The 17,778-nt window shown below is 52.3% G+C and overlaps 1 protein-coding gene across 2 annotated transcripts in view; it reads left to right on the top strand.

The window, feature by feature from the left end:
- PPL (periplakin) overlaps positions 1-17,778 on the top strand; it is a 47,036-nt gene that overhangs the window by 4,856 nt on the left and 24,402 nt on the right. The window lies entirely within an intron of this gene.

A 17,778-nucleotide genomic window follows, 5' to 3' on the forward strand; every position in this document is an offset into this window, starting at 1 on the left:
CGTGTCTCAATGTGTTTGCTTTGAAACGGCAGCCCACGTCGGTTTTAAGCCTAATGTATTCACTTCATAACTGGAGATGCTAAGATCGAGAATGGGGGCAGAATCAGACCCTGCCTTGTCCTCTCTCTAAGGAAAATGGGGCGGGGCCTCCTAGCTGGGAGGGAGCCTTTACCAGACTTCTCTCGACAAGGGGCTTCAGGCAGGTGGGGAACTCAGCAATTGCATAGCCCACCTGCCTGGGAGTATCCACGCCAAAGTGCCCTCACCTGAGACACCCCCTCCACCGAAAGCTGTCCCTCACTCCCTTCCAGGCCCCAAATGAAAGTGAGGACACTCTGGCCTGGGCTCCCACCCTGCCCCTGTGGTCCAGTCCGGGCAGACCTGTCTGACAGGTGCAGGCGGCCTGGGCACTGGCATGGGGAGTGTGAGCCTTCCATTTCTTTGAGTTCCAGTCCTTTCAGAAACTCCCCTGTCCTGTGACCCCACTGCCCCCTCTCTCCTTTGCATTGTTTCAAGCTCAAAGACATTTCTTCCCCTCCCCTCCCAAGATTCCCGCCCCCCCCCACACACACATACACGTACACACAAGCCTCCCTGGTCTTTCACATCCCCAGGGAATGGGCAGGGCCCTGCGTGCTGTTCCTCTGTGGCTGAGTCCAGCTGGCTCTCAAACCCAGCTGGGGTCCCGTCCAGTCCCTGAAATGTTCTTTCAGACGTTGCACAATCAAATGCTCCGTGCCAGGCACGGAGGACTATTCTGTTCTCCCCCCACCAAGACTGGGGCCCCTCCAGTCCTTCACACACACACACACCCACGCACCAGGAGATGGGCCAGCCTCGCCCTGCCCTCTGCCTCCCCCATCCCTCAAGCTCCCCCTTCCTCCAGCTCTCCATCCATCCAGTTCCCCAAGGGCTGGGCTTGGACCTAACAAAAGTTATAATGAATCCAGACAAGCTGGGAGGGTCTTGGCCTTCCCAGCAGAGGGTAGGAAGGAAGGAATTCCCATCCTTTACAGCTTCAGGGACTCAGGGTGGCAAGGACACAGGTCCTGCCCCTCTCAATACTCCTGGCCCAAAGCAGCCACCCTCTGCCCCTGGCTGAATGACTGATCTCAGCTTAGAGATCTCTTTCTCCAGGAAGCCTTTCTGATTCTCTCCCCAAGATGGGGTGAGAGACTCTTCCATCACACCCCCGTGGCCCCACACAGTCACAGCCCTGGGTAGGAGCCAGGTGCCCATGGTCGTACAAGCCCAGCATGTCCCTCTGCCCCTTCCCCTTGGTGGGGACAAGTTCATGGACCAGATTGTGGGGTGGGGGGTTGCCTCTTGCCCAATTCTGTCAACAAGAATCTCTTGAGTGTTACCGAGTGCATAGCCCTGTACCTGTAACTCTAAGATGTGGTTGCTGGTCACAGGGTGCTGACCCCCAAGTTATTCTTGCACCCTGAGTTTTCTGGGGCCCTCCTCCTCTGTCTGGGGGAAGGCGGGCGGGGTTGCCAGTGAGATTCAGCATTGAGGAGGCTAGGAGCTCCTCACCTCTGGTCCCAGTTCTGCTACATCTGCTGTGGGCAGAAACCTCTCTGAGCCTCAGTTTCCTTGTCTGCAAAGCAGGGATGGTGCTAATATCTTCTGCATAGAGTTGCTGGGAGGAGCACATGTAACAATGGAGAGAATGCCCCCAGCACATAGGAATTACCCAGCCTGAGGGTCAGCATCCCTGTCCCCAGCAAAGGGAATCCAGGAACCAGGACTTGCGACCTTCACACCCAGCAGTCACGGGCTTTGGACTGCGCAAGTGAACAGAAATTAGTGAATGGAGAGCCCCCTTGGAGAAAACCACCCCTCCCTGTTTGTCAGCCTTTTAGCAGCTGAAACTGGGTGTGAACTCAGCTGCTCTCATTGCCCTGGTTCCTAATGACAGGTATGGGAACTGGTGTGCACACCTGAACTAATGACAGGGTCAGGCCTGATGGTTCAGGTCACTGAGGATAGTATCCAGCTCAGCAGGGGCCCTGGTCCTACCGCCCTGCTTTGTGGCTGAGAGTACAGCTCCAGCCAGCCCCTGCTTCCCGGCTGTGCGACCTAGAGAGAGCTGCTTGGCCTCTCTGAGCCTCTGTTTTCTCACCTGTAGAATGGGCATAAAAGTAGTACCTGCCTGGTGATATTGGCATGAGGATTAAATGAAATAATGCACGGAAGGGTTGAGAATTATAGGAAGCCTCAGTCCACGGCAGCTATGATGATTATAACTATTGAATAAATTCGAATAGGCACCTACTATGTGTCTGGGATTGGGCTGGATGCCATGATAGACAGGCAGTGCACTGCACAACTCAGGGGGTACCATTCCCAGGCGGTGGGGGTGGATGTGGAAGAGACATTGACAGTCTCTCTGCACTTGATGGAATTTTGCTTAATTACTAGTATGGTTACAGGACTGTGTCGTGGTGGTGATGGGAGCCTGGTGCGGGAGGATGTAGAGATGGACAGACGAGGTCTCCAGCCCGATGGCTCTGGTGCTCCCTGACTGGTCTGAAGTGAGGGCTGTCAGGGTTACGGGGAGACCTGGGCTATCAGGGAGGACTTCCTGGGGAGGTGTCTGCCCTGTCATTGGGAGAAATGGAGTGGTTAGATCCAGTTCTGGAGTTAGACTGAATTCTGCCTGTGTTTGATTTTGGCAAACAAATTTGGCCTCACTGTGAGCTTCAGCTTCCCTATCTGTAAAATGGGGCTAATTTTGCCCCTCCACACAGGCCTGGGCCCCACTAAGCACCCAACAGCCTCGGCTCGCTTCCTGACCTCACCTGGGCACAGTCCTGCAAGAATGGCCCAGTCCTAATGGGGGGGGGTGCCCTATGTGGGAGGCAGGGCCCAAGGCTTTGGAGACTGGTGAAAGAGCTGCGTGTCCTCCTGGAAGCCAGCTGGGGTACCCTGGGCCTCTCGGTGGTTAAAAGCATAGAGTCTGATGCCATCCAGGTTTGAGTTGAAGCCCCAGCTCTGTCTCTCCTAAGCTGTGTGACCTTGGGCAGATCAGGTAACACCTCTGAGTCTCAGTTTCCTCATCTGTGAAATGGGAGTGATGCAGGAACACCCAGCTGGTGAGGTCACTAGTGGATCAAGCAAGATAATGCATGTGATGGGCCCAGCCCCAGACCAGGGCTTACAGTGAGTGCTCAGTAAATCATGGCAGCCAATACTGGTAATCACACACTGCTGTTAAAGATGAGAATGGTGCTAAGACCAGAGGTGACCAGGCAGCTGGTCTTCTTCCAGCTGTGGAGGCTACAGCCCAAGTGGGGCAGGAGGTCAGCTGACTCTCATTCAAATCACCCCAGCATTCACATGGACCCCCACTTAAGAAGACACATGGAGGGGGACTTCCCTGGTGGCACGGCGGTTAAGACTCTGAGCTCCCAATGCAGGGTACCCGGGTTCGATCCCTGGTCAGGGAACTAGAGCCCACATGCATGCCGCAACTAAGAGTTCGCATGCCACAACTAAGGAGCCAGCGAGCCGTAACAAAGGAGCCCCTGTGTCACAACTAAGACCTGATGCAACCAAATAAATAAATAAAATATTTTTTAAAAAAAGAAGATACATGGAGAAACTTCCCTGGCGGTCCAATGGTTAAGACTCTGGGCTTCCAATTCAGGGGGCATGGGTTCAATCCCTGGTCACGGAACTAATCTCCCACATGCCGCGCAGCACAGCCAAAAAAAAAAGAAGACACATGGAGAGACACTCATGCACTGATCAGTGAAGCTGGAAAGCTTGAACAGTTTGGGGGAGGGCCCTGTCAGCAAAGCCCACCTCCCACCATGTGGGTGACCAGGACCGAGTGGTCCACGCAGCCATTTCTCAACACCTACTGTGCTCCCAGCATGGCCATGGACGTTATAGCATCTCATTCTGACACCGAGCCTGCCAGGCTGGTGGTGGTGTCCCATTTCACAGAGGGTAACACTGAGGCCAATAGTAAAGGCACTCACCTTGGGCTCACAGCTCACAAATGGCTGATGCAGGGGGCTCAGGGCCCCTGGGGAGGGAAACTAGGTCTCCCCACCTGTACTTGGGGCTGGTGGCAGCTGTCTCTGGGACTGCTGCAGGCCAGATGGTGGAGTCATTGGGTTTTGTATCCCTGACTCCGCCCAGCAGCCCTTTCTGCCTCTCCTCTCTCTGGCTTTGCCCTCACTTGCCCAGTTCGCTTGGCAGAAGGAACGAGACCTAGTAAATTAGATTCAGAACAGAACAATGGCTGCTAATGGTGGCATTTCAGGCATGGTCAGGGCACTCATCTGGGAGCAGGGAGTTTTGTGGGGAGAGGCTGAGCTCAATTCATACCTTTTAGGCAACACTCTAAGGAGGGTGAGGGACCTCTGGAGGGCCCTGGGGGCTGGGGGAGAAGCTGCCTTTGGGAGCGTTTCCAAGGCTCTTTGTCAAGGGAGGAGGACCCAGGAGTCCCAGCTCCTCTCTGCTCTAGGCAGGGCTGTGCGGGGCGTTGCCAGTGCCACCTGCCACTCTCCCAGCCTGCCTGCCCCAGCCTGCCTGCCCCAGCCTGTCTCAGGAGTGCGAAGACAGAAATGGTCCTTGGTCTTTGTTCTCTCTGCTTTTGATGGGTCTTCTGTCTTCCATCCTCCTAAGCCTGGGGAGGGAGGCCCCAGGTGCCCCTTCCTGCCTCCAGGCAGGTGGAGCCCTTCCCTTTCCTGCATGGGAGGGCCTGAGCAGAGAGTCCCCTGTCCCATCCCCCATCTTCTGTGTGCTCCATAAACAGGCTGCAAGGGCTTCCTTGGCACGGTGGTTAAGAATCCGCCTGCCAATTCAAGGGACACGGGTTCGAGCCCTGGTCTGGGAAGATCCCACATGCCGTGGAGCGACTAAGCCCGTGCACCACAACTACTGAGCCTGCGCTCTAGAGCCCATGTGCCACAACTACTGAGCCCGCGTGCCACAACTACTGACGCCCGTGCACCTAGAGCCCGTGCTCCGCAACAAGAGAAGCCACTGCAATGAGAAGCCCATAAACCACAACAAAGAGTGGCCCCTGCTCACCGCAGCTAGAGAAAGCCCACGTGCAGCAGTGAAGACCCAGCACAGCCAAAAATTAAATAAATAAATAAATTTATTTATTTATCTTTTTAAAAAATGGAGGACAAGCCAGAGGTTTCTGGATGGAGAGACACAAAGGGAGAGTCTCAGAAGTGGGGGAGGGGACAACAGGATGGGAACTGGGAAAGGTGTGAACACATGACAGCCTCTGAGGTTGAGTCCTAGCTTGGAACAACCTCCCTAAATTATGACTGTATTGTCTTTCTTAGAATATATTACCCTCATCTGTCTTTTCCAGGTGAGGCTCAGAGTTTCAGAGTCTCAGCTGCTATGAGCTGGGAGCAGGCGAGCTGGCTGGTAGGGTGTCCCAGCTGGTCACCAGCCCATCCTTTCCTGGGCAGAGGGTTTGTCAGGTCTTATATGATAAATGCACAATGGGCTGCTCGCTGGCCAGTAGCTCCACCCCATCAAGGCCTGCTGACCCTGGAAGGCTGAGCAGCTGCAGTAAAACAGTCACGTGCAGAATTCTTTGCTGCGCCAGCAGCCTGGGCTCAGATTTCAGACTCATGGCTTTTAAGGTTTTCACTTCTCCATCCTGGGCGTGGAGACTTTTTGGTTCTAGTTGAAGGTTGAGGAAGGATTCTGAGTTTATGCCACCAAGAACAGAGAGGGCTGCAGTCCTGCTGCTCCGGATAAGGAGCTTGACTCTTCTCAACTGTAAACTGGGCAACAAAACCCCCATGTTACTGAGAGGGAAGCTGAAGCTAAAGGCAGGGATGGAGGGCTTGGTGGGTAGAATAGAAACAGCCTGGGTTTGGGAGATGCAGACCTGACTTCCAGGTCCAGCTGTGCCTCTTGTCAGCTGTGCTGCTGGCCACATTCCTGCCCCACTCTGGGCTTCATGAAGGCAGGGGCTTTGCAGGCTGTGTGGTCACTGCCACATCCCTGGAACAATGCCTAGCACACAGCAGGTGCTCAGTAAGCAGTGGTGGGAGGTCTGTTTTGAATCTGCAAATCAGAGGTGTGTAGGATAATGGAGAGAACTGGACGTGACATGTGTGAAGCATCAGGCACATAGTAGGTGCTTCATAAACCAAGGCCAGTACTCCTTGTCCACTGGTCTCAAACCCGGAATGACGTCGTAACAACCGGGAGTGTTGAGATTGGCTTGAGCCCCATTTAAACCTTGCAGAAATCTCCAAGACACGCCTTGGTGTTACCCAAAGTGGCTTGAACTTCTGTGTGTGTGTCTGTAATGAAAGCCCCAAAGCACACACTTTTGGGGAGGTCTTCCCTGGGCAGAAACAGATTGGGCCATGAAACGGAGCCAGAGTTACTACACCAGCAGCCCTCTCACTTTAGAACCTACTTCCCCAGGATTTATAGACAGTAAGTTCCTCCACACCCAGCTAATTACCATGGAAGTTTCTAGTAGGGAGCCTATCAGTCAGTTGACCAGTCAATCTGGTATTTGTTGGGTGCTTCCTGGGTATTGCTTTCTACAAGACTTCCTTCCTGCAGAGACCTGGGGATTCTTCCTCAATCTGCTCCCCTAACCCTGTAACACAAGACTGTGGTTCATTCCCTTGTTCCCAGCCCTGCCTGCACGTTAGAATCATCTGAGCTTTGAAGGTGATGCCCAGGTCCTGTTGCAGACCAGTTAAGTCAGAATCAGTGAAGCAGGGCCCAGACTTCAGTCTTTTGATGTGCAGCCATCAAATCCCATGTTTTCACTGATTGCCTTAAGTATATGAGCAATATAACTTGTCCATAGAGTTATATGCACCTTGCTCTTCCTTTAAAAGAGCTAAAGCAGCAGTTGCCTAGTCTGTCGCACTCTCTTCTTTTATTCTCAACCTTCCTGTGTTATTTTGTTTTAGGTACATGCCTTATAAAATGGCATAGAGCTGGCTTTTTTTTTTTTGTCTTCCCGTTCTCACCTGAGAGTCTTATCTTTTAGCAGGTGAATTTAACTCATGCACATTTATTGTAATGAATGATGTGTTTGGACCTACTCCTGCCATATTATTTTGTATTTCCTATTATCATGCTTTCTCTTTGTTTCCTTCTTGCTCTTTCCCTGCATTTTATTGGACTGAGCTGTATTTTCACAATCAAGTTAGGATACAAGGCCTAAATGGGGCAGAATGGATGAAAATACCCTGACCCAGGCAATCTGAATCTTTAGAATTACAGTTATTGGGGTGCTTTTCTTAATCCTGCCTATTAGACCATAAACTTCTGGACAATAAGGACTTACTTATCTTTTGGTGGGGGCTCTTTCATAGCCCTTAATTCCAGGCCTTGCATAGGCTTGGGGCTCAATAAATAGGTGTTGAATTGAGCAAACATTTTATTTATTTATTTATTTATTTATTTATTTATTTATTTATTTTTGGCTGCATTGGGTCTTTGTTGCCACATGCGGGCTTTTCTCTAGTTGCAGTGAGTGGAGTCTACTCTTCGTTACGGTGCGCGGGCTTCTCATTGCAGTGACTTTTCTTGTTGCGGAACATGGGCTCTAGGCGCACAGGCTTCAGTAGTTGTGGCATGACTTGGTAATGGAGAAGGACTTATTCCCCAGGGCCTGTAAGAGGGGCAGAGAGAGGACAAGGATTTGGGGGTGGGGGTGAAAATTTATTCAGCAATTACTGAATATCTAGAAATATTGACGATCTGAAAAACTGGCGGGGGGTGGCAGCAGTCACCAGCATAAACGCTGACCTTCTGGCTCCAGGGAATTCTCCCTTCCTCCCCAGGCTCAGCTTCTTTATCTGCACTGCAAGCAATAATAGTACCAGCCTTGGTGATGGGCTGTTAGGATCAAAGCAGGACTGCGTGTCGTTTCTTCATACCATTTCCTTCCCCGCAATGGCCCGTTCAGAGGGACAGGCTGGGAGCCCCTTGTGGTGACATCTTAGGAGAATGACTCACCCTCAGCTACCACCACTGATTGTTACTCAACCACTGGGTTTAATTATACTGATAAAGATGCCAACAAGATGTAAATCATCACGCTCCCCTGGGTGGTGCACGCCTTGCTGCTTTGTCCCGCCTCCCCAGTATCTCCTGTCACTTTGTGGAATAGTATTGACATCCCCCATGTTCTGAGGAGATGGCTCTGGCACCTGTTCAAATCTTGGCGTTATCACTTTTCAACTGTGTGACCTTGGGCAGTTTTCTTAACCCGTTTGAGCCTCAATTATCTTCATCTGGAAAATGGAGAGATAAGAATTGTTTACGTGCTATAAAATGTCTGCTCAATTCAATACCTATTTATTGAGCCCCAAGCCTGTGCAAGGCCTCGAATTAAAGGCTACAGAAGGGCCAACCCAAGAGATGAGTAAATCCTTTTCGTCCAAAAGTTTATAACGTAATACACGGAATTAAGAAAAGCGCCCCAATTACTATAAGGGTGCTCTTCTCCCAGGGCTGCGAGATTTCAGCAGATGTTGCAGGAAAGGGCTGAGTGGGTGATGGGCATCTAGTGCGTCCTCTCAGTGTTTGGTTGTTCATATTCAGCGATCATTTCTTGCACCTACTGTGTGTGCCTTTGTGGCAGGGGCAGGGCAGGTGTCCTGGAGTGATAGCCTTCGCTCTCTCAGCCAGGCAGTGTTTAAAGGAGGTGGAGGCTGGGAGCCACCTAGCCCCCAAGATGAGCTTGGAAGTTGCCTGGGAGCCGCTTAGGGCCTGGCTGGCCCTGGAGGCAGCCTGCCTACATGGCAAGTAGGAGGCCAGACCCCTTCTCTGGGCTCTAGGAGGGGCGAGGCTGGGGAGGCTGGTTCCTGGGAGAGGTGTGGGCTCCTGTGCATTCCAGGCATTCCGAGACTGATCCTCCCCGCTGGCACCTACAGAGACAGAATTAACCCCAAAAGGGAGGAACCATGGACATGATCAAGGGCCAGAACATGGGGATTGACTCAGGCCTGGAAGGTGAGGTGGCCCTGGCCAGGGAGGAAGGGCCGTCCCCATCAGACACACTCTTAACCTGCCAGTTCCCATCTCGACACCTGGAAAGAGAAAGCAAGTTGGGCTGTGACCGACGGGGTGGGGGTTATGGCAGAGCTGTGGCCTCTCCGTGGTGTCTGGGGTGTGAGCTGTTCCCTGGAGTGGCAGGTCAGGAAAGAGGCTGTTCTCTCAGGCAGGAGGGAGGGATGGCTGGAGCAGGTCACGTGCCCCTGGCTCTGCCCCATGGCCATGGGCAAGGATGCTACAGCTCCAGTGGCCTGGGAAAGGGTGTGGGGCTGTGGTCTGTGTGCCTTGGCACTGCACAACCAGGCACCATGCTCTGATGGGCACAGCTGGGAGCCCTGGATTGTTTTGAAGTCAGGCAGCCAGAGACCCATAGATGAGACCTGGCCTTGGGCAGGTGTCTGGCCAGCCTGTGTGGGTCTGGTGGGAGAGTGGCAGGAAAGGACCTTTTATTACATGTCCCTAGGTACCAGGCAGAACTGTGCTGTCCTATTTGTTAACCACCAGCCACATGAGATGTGCTTAGAACAAACTGAGATGTCCTGCAAGTGTACACCACATGCCAGACATTGAGGAACTTACTATGAAAAAAAGAATGTAAACTATCTCACTAATAATGTTCTATTCACTAGCTGTCAAAATAACATTTTAGCTATATGTGGTTAAATAAAATAGTGTATAAAAGTTAAGTTCATCTGTTTCTTTTTATGTTTTTCATGTGGCTACTAGGAAGACTTAACTACAAATATACTCATATTCTGTTTTTGTTGGGCAGCGATGGCCTTGAAAGCAAAGTAACATAGTGCCGACCCCACCCGCTTCTGTTTGCTACCCAGTCAGTAGATGCAATAACCTGATTGTGCGGACGAGGAAATTAAGGGTAGGCAGGTGAAACAAACCTGAATCCTTGTGGTGTGACAGCCACGTCCAAGGTCCAGAGTGCTTTACAAGAATCATCTCCTTGAATTGTCTCAACCCTCTGGGTGGGGCTGATTCTTTTGCAGATGAGAAAACCGGGGCACAGAGAGACTAAGGAACCTGCCCGAGCCCAAACTCAGTCTACGTTCTTTCCCTGGTCCAGGCTGACTCAGTTTCCCTCCCTGCAGGCAGGATGGAGAGGAATGGGCCAGTTGGTGCAGGGTGACCAGGAGAGGGAGAGCTAAAGGCAGCAAAGGTTGGGGCGGGAGAGGCAGGTCCTGGGCAGGAGAGCGAGCTCTCTTCTGAGAGTGTTTGGGAGCATTGGCAAGTTTGAGGCCGGACAATGGCGAGATCTGGTTGCATCGTTGAAAGATCTCTGATAAATGTGCCGAAGCTGGCTGGGGGCAGCGAGAGTCAGGGTGCAAGGAGATGGTTGGGTGTGGCTATTGGCATTGGTCCAGGTGAGAGGTGATGCGCTTGATCAAGGTGAAGACCTTAGGGCCCGAGAGAGGATGGGAGCACAGGGCTCTGTTCCTAGGTGGAAGCAGGAGAGGGAGAGGCAGGGATCTGGGGTGGTTCTTGGGGTTCTGCTTAAACGACCTGGTAGATGAGGCCTCCCCACCCTTCCGTCCTGTGGTTTCCCGGATGCAGACAGGGGAGAGTTCTCAGAGCAGCAAAACTCATGGTAGAAACACCCTGAACCTCTCAAATCCCCAAACCTAGTGACCTGATCCTTAGTCCAAACTCAAGGTGGTTGGGCCTGGGAGCCGCATCCTCCTTGCAGCCTCATTACCCGTATACGTGCATGGCCTCTCCCTGCAGGAGTCGGAGGAGACATTTCCAAATATTGAGGTTACTTGTGAATTCTCCACGCCCGGGCGAGGTGACATCCACAAGGTGGAAGCAGAGTGCGTCTGGGCTTGCACAAGCATCGGTGTGGATGGTGTGGGTGGCCCGGGGTCTTTTTTTAGCTCTCCGTACCCGTGGGTTCTCACATGGAGCCTTAGCTGCTGGCCTTTATCTGCTCCTTAAAAGGAGCCCAAATCCCTGGGTGGTGACTCGGGGTGGAAGCAGAGAACCCCGGGCTCCCTCCAAGGCAGCACTTTGTATCCCCTCTTTCTCTCTCTTTTTTTTTTATAAATGTATTTATTTATTTTTGGCTGTGTTGGGTCTTCGTTGCTACATGCAGGCTTTCTCTAGTTACGGCGAACTGGGGCTACTCTTTGTCGCGATGCGCGGGCTTCTCATTGCAGTGGCTTCTCTTGTTGCAGAGCTCGGGCTCTAGGCGCACGGGCTTCAATAGTTGTGGCATGCAGGCTCAGTAGTTGTGGCTCATGGGCTCTAGAGCGCAGGCTCAGCACAGGCTTAGTTGCTGTGGGATCTTCCCAGACCAGGGCTCGAACGCATGTCCCCTGCATTGGCAGGTGGATTCTTAACCACTCTGCCACTAGGGAAGTCCTCTATCTGCTCTCTCAATTAACTGCCCCAGCCCTGAGGGGTGTGGACTGCCATGACCCCCAGTGACAGATGGGGAACCTGAGGCTCAGAAAGGCTAAGTAACTGACAGTTTAACAAGGACTGTGTCAGGATCTGAATCTAGGCTGCCTGCCATTGGTCTGGGTGCTTAACCACTAGGTTATACTGCAGTACAGCTATATCGTGGGAAAGGGCCAGGGGCTCCCCACACAAACTATAGCAAGAAGAAGTGACTAGTGGTGGGTGGGGCTGAGGGTCCTCTGAGACGCCTGTATTCTCTTTCTTTTTGCTCCATATGGAGCATCTGCAGAGTCTGGGTGACCTGGAGTGCCACCTCTGTCCTCACTTCTCTAGTTGGCATCCCTGCTGGCCCGCTGACCAGACCACAGGCTGTCCTGGGCTGCCCCCTGGACATCACAGCACTGGGTTCCAGCCCCAGCTCCCCACTCTGCAGCTGACCTCTTGGGCTGTGAGTGGCCAACTGCAAAGCAGGTCGGGCTGTGGTTATTGAGTTTCTAACTCCCGGTGACGGAGAGAGCATACCCGATGCCACTTGAGGCTCCCAGGCCGTCTCCCCACAGTTCCAACACTCAGAGTACATCCTGAGATACAAAGAGACGTCTGTTCCAGGCTGGTGCCTGTGGGCTCAGGCCCAGAAAGCAACTGTTTGTCCCCGAGTGTCCTCAAACCCACCCCGGGGCTCTGAGGCAGCCCCCCGGGTGGCCTGCACCCCGTTTTCCCTCCTCTTACCAGGAGTCTCATACGCAGACCAGGCCAAGTAAATGGGACCCCTTGTTGTGCCTTAGATGGGACCTGGACCCTCGCCAGACTCCAACTTCCTCAGCCCTGGAAAAGAAAACAAAGGCAGGTTCTCTGGAGAAACAGACCCAGTCTGCTGGGTGTGACCATACCTGGCTTTTGAAACCCACTCGCATCCCCTGACTGCAGACAGGGCTGGGCTGAGAGGGCTGTTTCTGGGGACAGCCTAGTCTTGGGTCCCCGTCAGCTTTTACCAGATGGGGTGTCAGGCCACAGCACCCACTGCCCTACTTGTCCGGGTGGGCATCCTGGACACACCATCACCCAGAAGCATCCATTCCTATAGGATTTTGCTGGAAAACCTGGAAATCTAGAAGGAACCTTTTTGTAGAAAACTGAGCTATGAACTTTGTTCTGCCTCCCCAGTTCCCCCCGATGCCCTCTTTCTGTTCCAGGACCCCAGGTTGCATTTAGTCGTCAGGTCTGTCATCTAACCCTTAGTCTGGTCTTTTGTGACCTTGATACTTTTGAAGAGGTCTGGTCAGGTGTTTTGTAGACCGTCCCTCAATTTGCGTTTGTCTGCTGGCTCCCAGCGATGACATGGAGGTTTTGCGTTATTGAGGAGGATTCCGAGAGAGTCCGTGTCCTCCATGTAGACGCACCTTCTCCCTGGCATTGTTCACCTTGCCGTCCCAAGCGCTGTGAAGTTACTGATTTTTATTTTTATTTATTTTTATAAGAATTTTTTTAACATTTACTTCTATTTTAAAATTTTTATTTATTTAAAAAAAATTTATTTATTTATGGCTGTGTTGGGTCTTCATTGCTGCTTGCAGGCTTTCTCTAGCTGCGGCGAGCAGGGGCTACTCTTTGTTGTGGTGCACGGGCTTCAGTAGGTGTGGCACACGGGCTCTAGAGCGCAGGCTCAGTAGTTGTGGCACAACGGGCTTAGTTGCTCCGCGGCATGTGGGATCTTCCCAGACCAGGGATTGAACCCGTGTCCCCTGCATTGGCAGGTGGATTCTTAACCACTGCACCACCGGGGAAGCCCCCAAGTTACTGTTTTTTTAGAAGGAACCTATTTTACAGGACCAGGCGCCACTGGCAAGAAGGGGTTCCCAGAAGAGAAAGGGGGTCCACAGGCAGAGCCCCATGCACAGATCAGGGAGCAATGTAAGGGCTCAGTCTCATTTGAATGGCAAGCCCTGCAGGGAGTAAAAGTGCAATGAATAGGTGTTTCATGAATAGTCTTTGTCACCATTTATGGGGCCCCTGCGCTAGGTGATTAGAATGGATATTTGGTTTTGTTTTCTTATTTTTTATTGGAGTGTAGTTGATTTACCATGTTGTTAGTTTCTGCTGTACAGCATAAGTATTTGTTGAGTGTCTCCTGTGTGCCAGGCACTGTTTTAGGCGCTGGTAAAACCGGTGACACTCCACTCTTGAGCTTACATGATGTCTAATCTGCTTATGGGCCCCCAGAGGCTGCTCCCAACCTCCAGCTCAGTCCTTGAACCCCAAAGTGGTCTTTGAAGCTTGAGATTCTGGTGTTTCCAGAAGTGACCCTTACCCTCCCTGCCCACCTCACTTACCTAGATAGGATGTATCTTGCCCATTTGACAGATGGTAAAACCGAGGCCCAGAAATGTAAAGTACCTCCTCTAAGGTTACACAAATGGATTTGAACCCTGTCTGACTAAGGACACTGGCTGCCCACCGTGTGACCTTGGGTGGGTGCGTTCGCTTCTGAGGGCCTCAGTTTGCTCACATATGTAATGAGCAGGTGGGGCTGGATGACTTCGGATGCAACTACCAGTGCCCATGGTCACTGCCCGCAGCCCCTGTGTCCATGTTAAACTTCTGAGTAAGTGGAGGGAGGCTGGGCATGTCCCTCTCTCAGCCTGTCACTTAGAGCCGCTTCCCTGGTCCCGTCCCTTCTCTGGGTGGCTGGGGGCACCTCGGCTCTCCTGGCTCAGCCAGGAGATTTTCATCTCCGTGGGTGGGACCAGGCCCAGAAGAGGTTGCTAGGGAAGGGCTGTATCTGGGCCTCCATCAGTCGGGCGGGCTGACAGCACCCTGGTGCGGCTCATTAGCCAGATGAAAAGCTGGACCGGCCCAGCCAGTTCCCAGCCCTCTTGGGATCTGCACCCCCTCTCTGCGGGTTCCCAACCCGCCCACATTCCTCTACTCCTGGTGTGCGGCTCTGCAGCTCTCAAGAGGACACACGTTTGCTCCCATGGCCAGCTAGATGGCAGGAGGAATGCAGGACCCTTTGGGGCCACTCATTCAGGACTCCAAACCCAAAAGGCAAAAGTGCTGAGACTGTTCTCCAGAGGCCTGGATTGGAATCCCAGCTCCACCCTGCTTTCTGGCAGTGAGACTGTGGTCAAGTTATCTAATGGCTCTGTGCACTCAGAACAGTGCTACTTCAGGGGGTGGTAGGATTAATGAGCTAACTATATGTGATTTGCTTAGCACCAGCCGGGCACGTGGTCATCCCTCTGTGAGTGTTTAACTAGCATCTTCCAGGCAGCTGGGCATAACCCGGAGCTGGCCCAGCCTCCATGGAAAACAGGATAAAAAGGCAGGGACCACTCGAGGTGTTGAGGGAAGAAGAAACAAGCCCCTATCACTTACAAATGTTTTCGATAACAGCTTTATTGAGATATAACTCACATATCATATAATTCACTCATTTAAAATGTACAATTCAGCCGTTCTGAGTATATTCACAGAATTATACAACCATCACCATAATCAATTTTAGAGCATTTCATCACCTTAAAAAGAAACCCACACCCTTTAGCACTTGCTCTCCTTCCTCCCCATCCCAGCCCCTCGCGACTACTACTCTACTTTCTGCTTCGAGGAATCTAGCTATTCTAGACATTTCATATAAGTGGATCTTTTGTGACTGTTTGATTCTGGCTTCTTTCACTTAGCCTAATGGTTTCCAGGTTTCTCCATACTGTAGCCTGTATTAGCGTTTCATTCCTTTTTTGGCTGAGCTGTATTCCGTTGTATGGATATCCTGCATTTCATTTATCTATTCATTAGTTGAACATTTGTGTTATTTCCACTTTCTGCCTATTGTGAATAGTGCTGCTATGAACATTTGTGTACAAGTTTTTGTGTGGACCTATGTTTTCATTTCTCTTGATATCTATCAAGTAAAATTGCTGGTTTCCTCACCTGTAAAGGGGCACACAAACCTCCCCCAGGGGCTTAGGGTGAGGATGCTGTGAACGTGTCTGATGTCTGGTGAAGCGTGTGCACTAAGTGTCCAATTACCATGGTGACTCTGTGGTCATCCCCAGTCAACAGATGGAGAGGCTGAGGCACCTCGAGGGTAAGGTGCTTACCTGGGATGGTCCAAGCAGTAAGTGGTCCAACAGGACTTGGAACCCATGCCTGTCTGACCACAGCTCCCACTGAGCTGTCCTTTGTTCTCCACCAGGAGCACCAGGTCCCTGGGGCTGGCTGTCCCCCCCACCCCCACCCTGTGTCCCCTTCCAGTGCTGGGCTTCAGCTGGAGTAATGGGCTGGCCAGGGTGGGGTCCAGGAGGCACTTTCCTCGAACCTGCCCAAGCCAGTGAAGGGGCTGGTTGAGAGCTGGCCCCATGCCCAGAGGTGGAGCTGTGTTGGACCTGACAGGGATGAGGCCTCCACCTAACCTACACTGCAGGTTCCCAGTGGTGGCCCCAACTGTCATGGGTTAAATATTGGGTTGAGACTCAACACGTCTGAGTGCTGAGGCCAGGCTGGGGTCAGTGGCTGGGGTAGGGCTGAGGGCAGAAATGCAGCCAGGGTGGGGGGCAGTGGGGGTCAGCCCATGACCTGGCAGCGTTATTCCTCCTTACCCAGATCCTCCACCCACAGTCCCCTCTTCTGAGCCTTCCTGGATGCTCCACTGAATACCAGCTTTCTCCACTGCAGGACTTCTCAGAGCCTTTACTGGCTCCTGAACTTATTGAGGAGTTGGGTTTTCCTAACTGCCTAGACTGACAAAGCCTTCATTCCAGGAGTGATTTACAGGACTGGGGTTCCTGGGGCCCCACTTTGGGAAAGGCTGCCTCCTCGGTTGACTTTGCAGAGAGTGTGGCCTGGGTCTTATTCCCTAAGACCCTCCCCTCTTCCCCCTAGTTCCTGTGTGTCCAGACCTGGCACAGAGCAGGCCCTCAGGCAAGGTTTGGGATGTGGCTGGACAGACTCACAGCTCCTGTTTGTATGCCTGTTTCCACCCCCCTCCAGCTTCCCCCCATGCCAGCAGTACCTGCGGTGTTGGACCTCAAACCCTGGAGGGTATCAGGGTCCCCTGGGGAACCTGTAAAAACAGTAGCAATAATAATATAGCTTCCTGGGTCCAGCTCTGGAGATCCAGATTCAGAGGCTCTGGGTTAGTGCCTGGGAATCTGAATGTTTCGTGCCACAATAGGTGGGTCCCAGGGCTTGATTTGAGGAATTCCACTCTGAAGAGCTGGCTGCCCGCTCTGCTTGACGGTCAAGAGCCCTGCCCTGGCCCACCCCAAGGGACACACCCAGGACCTGCCTCTTTTATGGCCTCTCTTCATCGGAGCCTTCTGCCCACAAACCCCAACTCCTCTTCATCCTTCAGAACCCAGCCACCACCACCTCCTCTAGGAAGCCTTCACTGACCATCCCCATTCCTACCAAGCTAGTCAGGAGGCTTGCCTGGTCATGCCTGCCTCAGTCTCGTGACTATTTCTATAAATGCTGATTTCCTCCCAGTCTGGGGGTGGCTGTGCCTGTGTGCATTACTGGGCCTGGCACATAGTAAGTGCTTGAGTGTGGGCAGAATGATGCTTCTGGGTGCTTAGCTTCTCAGGCCGCACTGTGGAGCCAGTATAAAAGGTCTCTGATGGAGATTAGAGGACTAATCTAATCTAAGTACTAATCTTGACCGTTGCTGGCCAGCTGGCTGGCTGGCTGTGTGACATTAACCAAGTTGCTTTCCCTCTCTGGTCTTTGTTCCTTCCTTTGTTTAAAGAAAACAAAGTCAGAGGTGGATCAGTAAGGCTCCTTAACGACTATAATCATGAACCTTTGAACCTTTGTGAGATTTATTGGGTGCCCAGCCCTTTGCCTGCATAACCTCACTCCCATCCCTAACACCCCACTGGGAAAGGTCCATCTGACAGCGGGAAGCAGAGGTACAGAGAGGGACAGCAGCTTGGCCAAGTCGCACAGCGAGAACCCACATCTGAGTCCAAAGCTAAGGTCTTCACTCCCACAGTAGTGTTTGCCAGAGTGGTGTGTGGTGTGATTTCGGGGGAGGCAGACAGATGTGACAGGAGGAAACACAGAAACACCAAGTGAGAAAGCCGTTCTGATCTCAGGTCTCTCTCACATGCTCTGAGAACACCCAGGAGGTCTCAGCCTGGTGCCAGCACAGCTCTAACTTGGCTGCAGTATGTGCCAAGCTCTGCTTTTAAGCAGGTGAGGGCAAGGCTCAGTTTCAACGTGTGCAGGCGGCCTAGTGTCAGGCTAGAACTTAATGCCATCCTTTTATTTCTGTGGAATTTATTTTGGTGGTTACCTCCATTGATGGCAAGGACTTCTGGTTTTATGTTTGCAATGGGAAGAGCA

The sequence above is a fragment of the Tursiops truncatus genome, chromosome 15, assembly GCF_011762595.2.
Source record: "Tursiops truncatus isolate mTurTru1 chromosome 15, mTurTru1.mat.Y, whole genome shotgun sequence".
Lineage (NCBI taxonomy): Eukaryota > Metazoa > Chordata > Mammalia > Artiodactyla > Delphinidae > Tursiops > Tursiops truncatus.